Source organism: Haliotis rufescens, unplaced genomic scaffold (genome assembly GCF_023055435.1).
Source record: "Haliotis rufescens isolate VD_foot unplaced genomic scaffold, xgHalRufe1.0.p SCAF_3, whole genome shotgun sequence".
Taxonomy (NCBI): Eukaryota; Metazoa; Mollusca; class Gastropoda; order Lepetellida; family Haliotidae; genus Haliotis; species Haliotis rufescens.
In genome coordinates this window covers 65,746,148-65,758,280 of record NW_025964001.1, presented here as the reverse complement: position 1 = coordinate 65,758,280, position 12,133 = coordinate 65,746,148, and the positions used below count along the sequence as shown (strand labels likewise).

The following is a 12,133-nucleotide window of genomic DNA, read 5'->3' as shown; positions in this document are numbered from 1 at the left end:
TCATGAGGAGATGGTGGTGGAGGTTGTTGAGGAGATGGTGGAGGTTGTTGTTGAGGAGATGGTGGAGGTTGTTGAGGAGATGGCGGTGGTGGTTGTTGTTGAGATGGTGGTAGAGGTTGTTCATGAGGAGATGGTGGTGGAGGTTGTTGTTGAGGAGATGGTGGTGGTTGTTGTTGAGGAGATGGTGGTGGAGGTGGATGTTGTTGAGGAGATGGTGGTGGAGGTTGCTGAGGAGATGGTGGTGGTGGTGGTGCATGTCATATCTGAAGTATGTTAGCAGTAAACTGCTGACTTCCCCACCTGTCAGTCGGTGTAACCTATTTATAAGTTATAGAACTGACATGTCCCTCTCAGCCTGACATGTGTTATCTCCCCTTGACTATGACTCACCATGTTTTTTCGTTCCATCAATATCCACCTTTCTACAGGAACCAAAACGAACTATCCCGAGGCCTGATTATGTGTAATTATTGTTCTACTCTGTTTTCAACTCTGAGAGACAAATCGGTGCAAAGTCTTGTCGCACACCTTGTTTAAGTTTTAGACATCCGCGGAATAATTTGTTTTGAATGGCAGACATTGTTTTATCACCTGGGCTCATTTCAAGCCCTCACTTTCAGCCCTGGAATATCATTTTACTTCTCAATGGTGGAAGTTTTCGCTCTCACCACGAGATGTTGACATTACAGTGGCTCCCTCTGTTGGTGATTGTAAACAGACTGATTGAATTAATGGACAAATAAAAGGAGATAGAGGGAAAAAAGGAGAGAAGCACTTGCGAGGAGCATTTGGGAGTACTTGTCAGAGTTAACGAGAGAAAGTTGTATTTTCTTAAAAGTGCTCAATTACCTGTGTCAGGGCCGTGTTGCAAAATGTAGATTGAACCGAAAATAAACACGAGGAATCGATTTGCTCACTCTTGCCCTGTTTATTTCTCTTTCAAACTGACAACTTGCTTACTTTGATTAACTGAAAAAGGCTTTAAAATGTTGAGTGAAAGTCAAGGATTTTCAAATCAGCAGATATATTGGACATTATTTAAAGATAGCTGCAAAGTAAATATTATCATTTAGTGTATACAAAGTATTATGTTTATCTTTGTTCTTTGTTTCTACATGCATCACAAAGTAAACAGATAGCTGTGAGAATGTGGAAAGAATCTTACATCATCACTTCTTGCCCGATGATATTAACAGGAGTATCTGTTACATGTAGGGGTAGAAAGACTCTCGAGTTTTGTTTTATCCGACAGAGCTATAAGCTCATCCCTGCTCATAGACCTCGACAAAACACTGCAAATGTCAAGATCAGTATGAAGATGTGAATGTGTAACCGTTTTATTCTAAGTGAGATGAATGTGAACTGTTTGGCTTGTCTGCTTGTTCTGGGGTGAGTGAGTAGGTTTAGGTCTTTTATTTGTTTGTTTGATTATTAGTTGTTTAACGCCGCACTCAGCAATATTTCAGATATATGACGGCCGTCTGTAAATAATTGAGTCAGGGCCAGACAATCTTGTGATCGACATGGGCATCGATCTTGGCTATTGGGATATGATGACATGCATCAACGAAGTCAGTGAGAATGACCACCCGATCCCGTTAGTCGCCTCTGACAACAAGCATGGGTTGCTGCACAATATGTGTTCTGCCAACTCGGCATGTTTTTAATGAAGGTGCTCACGTGATTTGATGCTTGTGATTTGATTCAGGGAAGAAAGATCTGTTTTATTACAACATAGATTTTTATTATCAACCAGATCATCTTGACTGGGCGCCGCAAGTGAAATTGAAATGAGAGGTGAAATCTGATTGGTCAACAGGAGGGACATAGAAGGGACAAAGCCAGTGGTGGTGCTACGATTGAGCCCAGAAATGCCAGTCTAGTTCTGCAAGGGTGGAAACAGGACTTTTACAGTCAATTAACTCCCCTGCCTTGGAAAGAAGAAGGATGTGATGGATAAAAATTGTTTTCTCACTCACCATCTTCACTCACCGCCATTCTGACCCTCCAAACCCCATCCTGGAGCCTTCCATGACAAACTGGTTCCATCTGTTCAGAAATAGCTGTATAGGGGTCTTTAAACGCTTTACTTCAGCATCACTTTACTTCAGCAAACATTTCATCCGTCAACCATGCCCAGGTCCCGTGATGATGAACTAGTCCAGATTTACCCCAGTTGTGACCCTTGAGAGGAACACTGATGCCTTACTTCTGTGCTCTAAACAAGTCTACAGTCAGACAGTTGATGATAATTTTGCTTCCTACTTCTGCAGAGGCAGTTGTGACTAATTACCTTACCTTTGCTTTATTAAACACGCAAACATCTTTGAATGCTCTGCTTATCATTGCTCTCGCTTCTGACCTTTGCTCTGCCCACCTGCTTATCATTGCTCTCGCTTCTGACCTTTGCTCTGCCCACCTGCTTATCATGGCTCTCACTTCTGACCTTTGCTCTGCCCACCTGCTTATCGTTGCTCTCGCTTCTGACCTTTGCTCTGCTCACCTGCTTATCATGGCTCTCGCTTCTGACCTTTGCTCTGCCCACCTGCTTATCATGGCTCTCGCTTCTGACCTTTGCTTTACTCACCTGCTTATCATGGCTCTCACTTCTGACCTTTGCTCTGCTCACCTGCTTATCATGGCTCTCGCTTCTGACCTTTGCTTTGCTCACCTGCTGATCATTATTTTGCTGCTCACTTTACACTGCTTACCTTTGCAATAGCTGTTCACCTTTGCTCTGCTTACCATTGCAATAGCTGTTCACCTTTGCTCTGCTTACCATTGCAATAGCTGTTCACCTTTGCTCTGCTTACCTTTGCAATAGCTGTTCACCTTTGCTCTGCTTACCATTGCAATAGCTGTTCACCTTTGCTCTGCTTACCATTGCAATAGCTGATCACCTTTGCTCTGATTTCAATTGCAATAGCTGTTCACCTTTGCTCTGATTACCATTGCAAAAGCTGATCACCTTTGCTCTGATTTCCATTGCAATAGCTGATCACCTTTGCTCTGATTACCATTGCAATAGCTGATCACCTTTGCTCTGATTACCATTGCAAAAGCTGATCACCTTTGCTCTGATTTCCATTGCAATAGCTGATCACCTTTGCTCTGATTACCATTGCAATAGCTGATCACCTTTGCTCTGATTTCAATTGCAATAGCTGATCACCTTTGCTCTGATTACCATTGCAAAAGCTGATCACCTTTGCTCTGATTACCATTGCAAAAGCTGATCACCTTTGCTCTGATTTCCATTGCAATAGCTGATCACCTTTGCTCTGATTACCATTGCAATAGCTGATCACCTTTGCTCTGATTTCAATTGCAATAGCTGTTCACCTTTGCTCTGATTACCATTGCAAAAGCTGATCACCTTTGCTCTGCTTACCATTGCAATAGCTGATCACCTTTGCTCTGATTACCATTTCTCTAGCTGTTCACCTTTGCTCTGATTACAATTGCAATAGCTGTTCACATTTGCTCTGATTACCATTGCAATAGCTGATCACCTTTGCTCCGATTACCATTTCTCTAGCTGTTCACCTTTGCTCTGATTACCATTGCAATAGCTGCCCACCTTTGCTCTGATTACCATTGCTTGAGCTGTTGTTCAGTTTTCCTTTGGTCTGTTCAACCCTGTCAGTCCCCTGCAGCTGTATAGTGTACACATGTTCTCCAGGCATCACATGGCTGAAACACCTTGTTCATATCCAGGACTATTTCAGGTCTGAAATGTACAACAATGTCTATTTCAAGAATGAGTGATGTTAATAACTGCCAGTCAACTCCTGCGCTTCTTCCACAGGACTGATAACCTCCGACATAGTTTCAAAGTTTGGGGGATGCAATTAAGCTATTCCAGTATCTCCGACAGTGTTGCGTACCCCGGGAGATTGATGATTATTGTTTGTGAATTGATGCCAGAAATTAGTGTGGGTTGCAGGGGCCTTGATACAACATATAAATCCCAAACTCTTATTCCATCATCAGGTTGATCGGATGCATAGAAAATACATGTGTTTGAGCTAAAAACAGTGCCGTTGTTAAAAAAAACAACATGCTATTGGGGAATGAAACGTGTATCACACTGTTAGAAAGAGGATGAGGTGATCACATCACAAAATCTTCTGCTACGCTGCCTGTTAAGGGCTTGATGGGGAGAACAGGTTCCCAGCTAACAATTTCACGTTGTGACAACGTTGTGTTTACGTTGTGGCAACGTTGCGGATGTTACGTCCATATAACGTTATTCTGTGGACTCCCATTTATGTTGTCACAACGTCATGGCCTAACATTGTGTTACGTCATATTCACGTCGTCACAACGTTATGATGACGTTGTATTTTACGTTGTGGGAACGTTGTGATAACGTTGTGTTTGCGTTGTGGTAACGTTGCGGATGTTACGTCCATATAACGTTATTCTGTGGACTCCCATTTATGTTGTCACAACGTCATGGCCTAACGTTGTGTTACGTCATATTCACGTCGTCACAACGTTGTGATGACGTCGTATTTTACGTTGTGGGAACGTTGTATTTTTACGTTGAGGGACCGTTGTATTTGATGTTGTGGTTATGTTGTATTTTACGTTGTGGCAATGTTATAATAATGCGTCCCTACAATGTTATTCTGTGTACTACCATGGACGTTGTCACAACGACGTGAAATAACTTTGTGTTACAAGGATGATCATGATACGGTTGTGACCATTCCACACTAAAATGTAAAAACAACCCCAAAACTTGTTCCGGAAATGTTTTAGGATATGCTTTAGTCACGTGAATGTGTATGATTCGAGATACCTTTTACCAATATTTAAAAACCAGGGCGTCGAATGGCCCGGTTAACAGTGAGTTAGATCGTGTTTTGCTAACAATGTTCAAAATGTGAAAACACCCCTCAGCTGTTAACTAGATACATGATTTGACTATAACAAAGTCAGACACCATTACCCTTTAGGCTTGTACTGACAGAAACAAAAAAAAAAAGAATGGCAGACATTGCAAGGGGTTGACCATGTGATATTTTCTGGGGAGGGTCGGGTCCTGGAATATTATCGAAAAAATATATTGTCACCGAAAATTCTTGACAAAAATAATTACGGTTCAGACTGGTGAAAAAAATGCCTGCCACAAAAAAATGACATAGATCTAGATGCAAGGTGCTTATCTTCAGGCTCATAGAGTTAAAGAAAATCATATATCTGCTTTTGTAGCTGTGACCGAAAACATATGTAATCTCCATAGAAAAGTTCCAGGTCCCCACCTCCTTGAATATTAAATGGTCGGTCTCTAATCAAGTCCATATAGTATTCTTCAACTTTCAGTCATGCGAAGTCACCATTCAACAAAGAACTCCAAGACACATTTGCGTTGACATTTTATTATTTTTAGATTATAGAAAATGTATACACTTTTCGAAATTATTGAATGCCAGAATCTTCTTTCTTTGGTGTTCACTTCCACTTCCCTGAAATACAAACAGCTTAATAAATCTCGAGCAGGTATATGAAAGATTTCGTATGACGAGAAACATTCATTTGGAGATAAGGTTTTATCAATATTCAAACTATAATGTATAATTCAAGTGACTGATGGAAACAAATTTTAACATTCATTCAGAGACATCAAGAATCAGGTTGAATACAAAACGTGGTACGAGCATAGATTTATATAAATAGATCTACATTCTTAGCATTCATTCCAAGCAAAAAAAAACCCACCAATTAACATGGATATAGACAATGGAATGTAACCGTAAACAATTGTACTTACGTTAACATAATTCACAGCCCAGGTTTTTTTTGGTGTGTTCCTCAATGATTCAACATTCTTGATTTTATCTCCTGGAATGGTCGTGTAACATTTTCCCCCTTGCTGCAACGAAAACAAGAAAAAAAGTCAAAACTAAAACTATATTCAATAAGCATACATTTAGATCTGTAGTCTAAACAAAAAGATAACATACATTGTATAATTGCCTAAAATTTAGGAAAACTGTAAATCTAAAGTCTTCATATATTATGTTAATAAACGTAGTAAGTATATGATACTTGGTTCTCTGAAACGTTTTGGCAATGAGAGAGAATAAAATGGTGATCGAAAACTGAACGAGTAAGTTCCAGTGCTAGCTACGAAATCGTACTGTAGCTAGATCTATATAAACAGCGCTGCGATTAAGATGTGATTTAGGAAATTTAGGAAAACTGTAAATCTAAAGTCTTCATGTATAAGGTCCGATCGGAAATAAACTCAGGCTACAGATATAAGTAACAAAATTATGAGTACCATCATAAAAAAAAACACCTAATGTAATTTGGTTTTACATATACACCGGTCTGACAAACCAGTGATTGTTATAGGGCCTAGTGAGCCACGTCTCACAACCTCTGTCAGAGTACAATGACACACAATCATGTTAGTACAAACATGGTTTGTTGGGGACCTTTTCTAAACCGGAATCCAAACGGGAACAGATATATTTGACAGGCATTGTAGCTAATTACGACTCACATCTTCATCGCAGCGCTGTTTATATAGATCTAGCTACAGTACGATTTCGTAGCTAGCACTGGAACTTACTCGTTCAGTTTTCGATCACCATTTTATTCTCTCTCATTGCCAAAACGTTTCAGAGAACCAAGTATCATATACTTACTACGTTTATTAACATAATACAGTTCAATATCGTTAAATATAATTCTGTAGTATGGTAGCCTACCTGGCAACATACACAGATCGAAAACCGAACGAATATGGTTGCTATCAATTCCATTGTATTTTTCATTGGTGCACATTGACTAGATCTACACCTATCTCACCTTAATAATCAACAAACGATGACCAAATCACTGACAATGTATGGTGATATTTAACTTTTGATTATCGACTAGCTTATCATCACCAGCGAGAACAATACCGCAAACACCCCGTTATAGCGCGTGACGAGACTCGTTTTACTTTTGCTCGTTTTCATTAGAAGGGAGTCGGACATAGATCTAGTTATCGGAAAATGATGAATTGATTCTTTTTTGGGAAATATTAAAAATACACATGATAAGCGCCTTGCTCAAATAAACTTTATAGACAGCACCAACAACCATATGATCCACATTTAGGCTACTTCAGTCAGTGCTAATAGGGCCTTTTCGGGAACAACAAGTATGTTTCTGTCTCTTCCCGAAAATACAATTTTTCATAACATCATTGAGCCCTTTAGACTAGGGTTATAACTAGCAGCCTACAGAGAGTCGATCTGAAAATACTTTCATTGTTTTGATTCCCTCTCTTCGCTGTATAAGAGAAATCTACTCAACCTTTCCCATGGCCTGAATGAGCCACATTGTTTCACAAAAATCAAAGTCAGAATATTCGTACATGTAAACTTTCAGATTTCAGCAATAACACGGAAGAAATGGCGATAACTGTCAGTGGTCAGTAGGCGATGCATACGTTAGGCCTATTTAGGCCTACAGGCCTTATACGCTTACGATCGAAACCCGAACATAATATGACGACCACAAAACGCCGCCAGACTGAATTCTGGTCAAACATAAACCTACTGCTTGCCCTTGGTAACTACCCTTGGTATCCATAAAATAATAATATGGTAAAAAGTCATGGGCTTCCTTCACCTCTATATACATCACGTTCTGTGTATCAAATATTACTATCAACACTGACGCTCAGCTCAGTGAAAGTGACTGGCAAACTAGACTTCTACATTCTAAACCCCGCCACTTCTGAATAATACGATACATTTAAATCATTTGACTATCTGCATGTACAGAAACATATCAACAAGCGGAGACTGCTTTTGAAAAATAACTTACCTTATCCGAATTCACAGATCATCTGTCCAGTTCCCGTTGCTGCACAATCACTTGGTTGTAATATATCCAGAGTGAGTTTGAACTAAGATGGCTGGTGACAACAAATCTTCCGCAACAATGTGACGTCATTTTGACGTCACTTCACGAGGCAACAGGCTAAACTTTTCAGCAGTCGCTCTCACGCCGCAAAAAATGCGCGCCAATGTGTTTTTAACTGTAATTTTGCTTTAGACAACATTTAGTAGACAGATAACTTCGTTCATAGATATATATGTTTAAAATAAATAAAACTACGATATGGTAGATCTACAAGTGGTTTCCTAAACATCATTTACAAAAAGTGTTGTAATGTCCAAAGCATAACGTTATCACAACGTTAATTTGCAACGTTGCTGTTACGTTGTGGAATAACGTTACAATGTAACGTAATACTAACGTTGTAATAGAGATACGCAATTAGGTTCTGGGAATTTTAGTATTAAGAGATGAAAATTCAAATGCCGAATATACAGAAAGGTAATGCATTACTGCCTTGGTATTCTGACAAATTCATGTTGATTTTGATAAAGCAGTTCTATTCCTTTATGACTATCAAGAAGCAAACTTTATAACGTTTCACCGACGTTTCAGAAACGTAGTTACAAAACGTTGTGCGATGTCCGATGCACAACGTTTTCACAACGTGAATGTGCAACGTTGTTATAACGTTGTGAAATAACGTTGCACGTTGACGTTATAATAACGTTGTGACAACGTTATTTCACGACGTTACCAATCCACAACCTTTCCACAACGTTGTGACAACGTCGTGTGTTAGCTGGGTTCTCACTTTGTGGTCATAAGACGAGGATTGGTTGGTCAGGCTGTGATCTTGCTGAGTGAGTGGTGGCCATTATATCCGAGTGACATGGATCAGTGCTCTTGTTTTCAGTCATGGGTTGATCCAGGCTCAGTTATTTACAGGCAACAGTGATACAGTTTGAATAATTTGATGGGCAAAATCCTTGTCACGTGGAGAATGATTTTTTTTCTAATTTAGGTTGATATTGACACCACTTTGATGTAAATGTTTATCAGTTCCATCCCTCCCTCAATCCCTCCATCCATCCATCCATCCCTGCCTCCCCCTCTCTCCCTCCCTCCCTGCCTCCCTCCCTCCATCCTCCCTGCCTCACTCACTCTCTTCATCCATCCATCCATCCCTGCCTCCCCCCTCTCTCCCTCCCTCCCTCCATCCTCCCTGCCTCACTCACTCTCTTCATCCATCCATCCATCCATCCCTGCCTCACTTTAAAGCTTGTCAAAACCTTTTACTTTTGATCCCATTATGTTGGTGAGATGCAGAAGAGTATTATTCTGATGGAAGACTTGATATACTGACAGAAAATGGAATCAGAACTTAATATTTAACCAGTCCCTCTTTCCAATTCCTCCTTCTTTCTCTCCCGAGGGCCACAGGGCATCAACTTCCCATAAAGCAGAGAAACATCTCCCTGGGTATTTATGGAAAATAAACAATAAATTATAAACACAAGTTAATTCCCTGCTGTCTGGAGTATAAACTGGAGGCTTTCTCACGTCTTTGTGGCGAGAACCGGCCTCTTTTGTTTACTGGAGTCCAGATTAATAAGTGGTGTTTTGACTGTTTTCCAACACTGATGATGGGCCGATGAAATGTTCGCCTTTTTATGTTATATAGTCTGTCACCCCTGTCCATTTCCGCTTCGTTATCAGCTAGCTGACAAATATAATTTTCTTATCAGAATATTATCATGTTTGGAGGAGGATGCAGCAAGGGGGTTCTGAAGCGGTGATTAATCTCTTTGTATAGCCAGCGTGACAATTATACATCTATCATATCTTGTTATGGTGTCTTAGCTGTTTGTACATTTAGTGGGTGTATATGAACAATAAAATTATATCTTATCTTTTATCATCGGAATGATTTTGTTGAATCGGAATAATTAAAATTATTAATATTCTGATATTGGTCTTAACTTAAATATATGTCATTTTTTACTTTCATTCTTAGGCTAAAGAGGACAATATTTTGCTGGGAAAATGAGTTTATATGAGAATTTTAAAAAAGGAAATTGCTGTATTTAAAATGCAGTTATCGGTCAATAAAATGGCTGCCCATTTTGTCTGGGAATTAAAATTGGTTTTGAAATTTTGTTAATCAGATGAAAATAGTACTTGATGGCATACCTGAAGCATAGTTAACAGAACTGTGTAACACAAGATAATATTTATTTTATTCAAGGACAGTAGCATAATGACAACTTAATGACAATTTAATGACAATTTAATGACAATTAACATAAGATGAATTTCAGGTAATCATTTTGGGCCCAATTATATATTCACGGGGAGAGTACAGAGTTTCTACAAACAACCAACAAGAAAATTTATATGACACTTGATTAGACAGACCCATGAAGATCCGGGGTAGAATAGGTCTTTAGCAACCCATCCTTGCCATAAAAGGCGACTATGCTTGTCGTAAGAGGCGACTAACGGGATTGGGTGGTCAGGCTTGCTCACTTGGTTGATGCATGTAATTGTTTCCCAATTGAGTGGATCGATGTTCATGATGTCAATCACTGGATTGTCTGGTCCAGACTTGATTATTTAGAGACTGCCGTCATATAGCTTGAATATTGCTGAGTGAGGTGTAAAACAACAAATGAACAAACTTGATTAGACACAGATAATCAAACTGAGCATAATGCCGTAAGCAAAATATAATTTTTAATTCAACAGAGAGGAGATCTGTCTTTTTAGAAACATTTGAGATACAGTTTGGGAAGTTACAGATGCAGAGCTTGCATGAGGGTTTAATAGCATCTTGAGATTTCTGAATATGTGATATAGGAAATATAGTGAATATAGATAAAATTGAGCTGTTACTCTTTCACCCATGAATCGTTGTGTGGTTGTTCCAGACTCGGCTATTTACAGACTGATAGCATGTTGGTAGACTTGCACAAGTCTCTTGGCAATAATTATTAGTTTGAATCACAATATCTAGATTATGTAAATAATAAGAACAAGTTGTCCCTAAAGAGCCGTGGATCATCAGATCTAGACTTGCCTATTTGGAAGAAAGAATTACTAAACATCCATGGACTTTTTTTTCTGTACAGCCTTGGAGCAAGGCTATCATGTTTGTGGAATAGTGCTGACCGCAGAGTTAAACAACATTCACTCACTCACTCACTCACTCACTCACTCACTCTCACTCACTCACTCACTCACTCACTCACTCACTCACTCACTCACTCACCCACCCTCACTCACTCACTCACTCACTCACTCACTCACTCACTCACTCACTCACTCACTCACTCACCCTCACTCACTCACTCACTCACTCACTCACTCACTCACTCACTCACCGGAGCTCCCACGCACCCACTCACTCACGCATGAATGTAACCAAGTTATTAAATAGTAGCTGCACAGAGTGTGGTTATTAAATATATGTTTATAACATATATCAGACCTTGTAGAATTCAAGATTGTTTCAATTCAGGATATTTATCTTTAATTTTTCAAACATGTTTCATCTCATGTCAATCCTCACAATATTCGAAATGAGCATTTTATTAATATCATATTTAGTTATGATAGTATATCCGTTCAACCCTTCAAACAAACCTCCATCAGGATTTATCAAGAATCTGTTTCATTGGGATGACGTGCAAGATCTCATTCAGATGGCGACATTCTGAGGGTCGTGGGAACACGTGAATGTTCCCAAGTCTGTACACACAGGCAAATGGAAGGCCCACAGGATGTGAAACTAGGCTCCGTTATCTGGCGAGCTTAATAAGCTCACTTGTAGGATACTTGTAGGTGTAGACATCATTTTGACGAATTATAATCTCACATGGATACGTCATGGTCAAATGTTATCGGGTGAAAAAGGGTGAAATGTCTTAACAAGCAATAACTTGGTCAATGATGTTTAACCAGTGATGTTACTGTGATAAGATAAGATAATATTTATTGCAGAAAACATTCCATTACGGAACAGATGCAATATTTAAGTGACAAAACAGTATGATTCATACATACATACATATGTTTGTTTGTTTGTTTGTTTGTTTGTTTAACACGACATTCAGCAATATTCCAGCTATATGACAGCGGTCTGTAAATAATCGACAATCCAGTGATTGACATCATGAGCATCAATCCACGCAATTGGGACATGATGACATGCATCAACCAAGTCAGTGAGCCTGACCACCCGATCCCGTTAGTCGCCTCTTTCGACAAGCATAGTCGCCTT

General features: G+C 39.5%; 1 long non-coding RNA gene across 1 annotated transcript; it reads right to left on the bottom strand.

The window, feature by feature from the left end:
• Positions 1-5,371: 5,371 nt before the first annotated feature.
• LOC125384328 lies at positions 5,372-8,286 on the bottom strand. The gene is made up of 3 exons (XR_007223215.1): positions 7,837-8,286; positions 5,780-5,881; positions 5,372-5,474 (listed from the first exon to the last, which is right to left on the bottom strand). It is a non-coding gene; the product is annotated as an uncharacterized LOC125384328 (long non-coding RNA).
• Between the last annotated feature and the right edge of the window lie 3,847 nt (positions 8,287-12,133).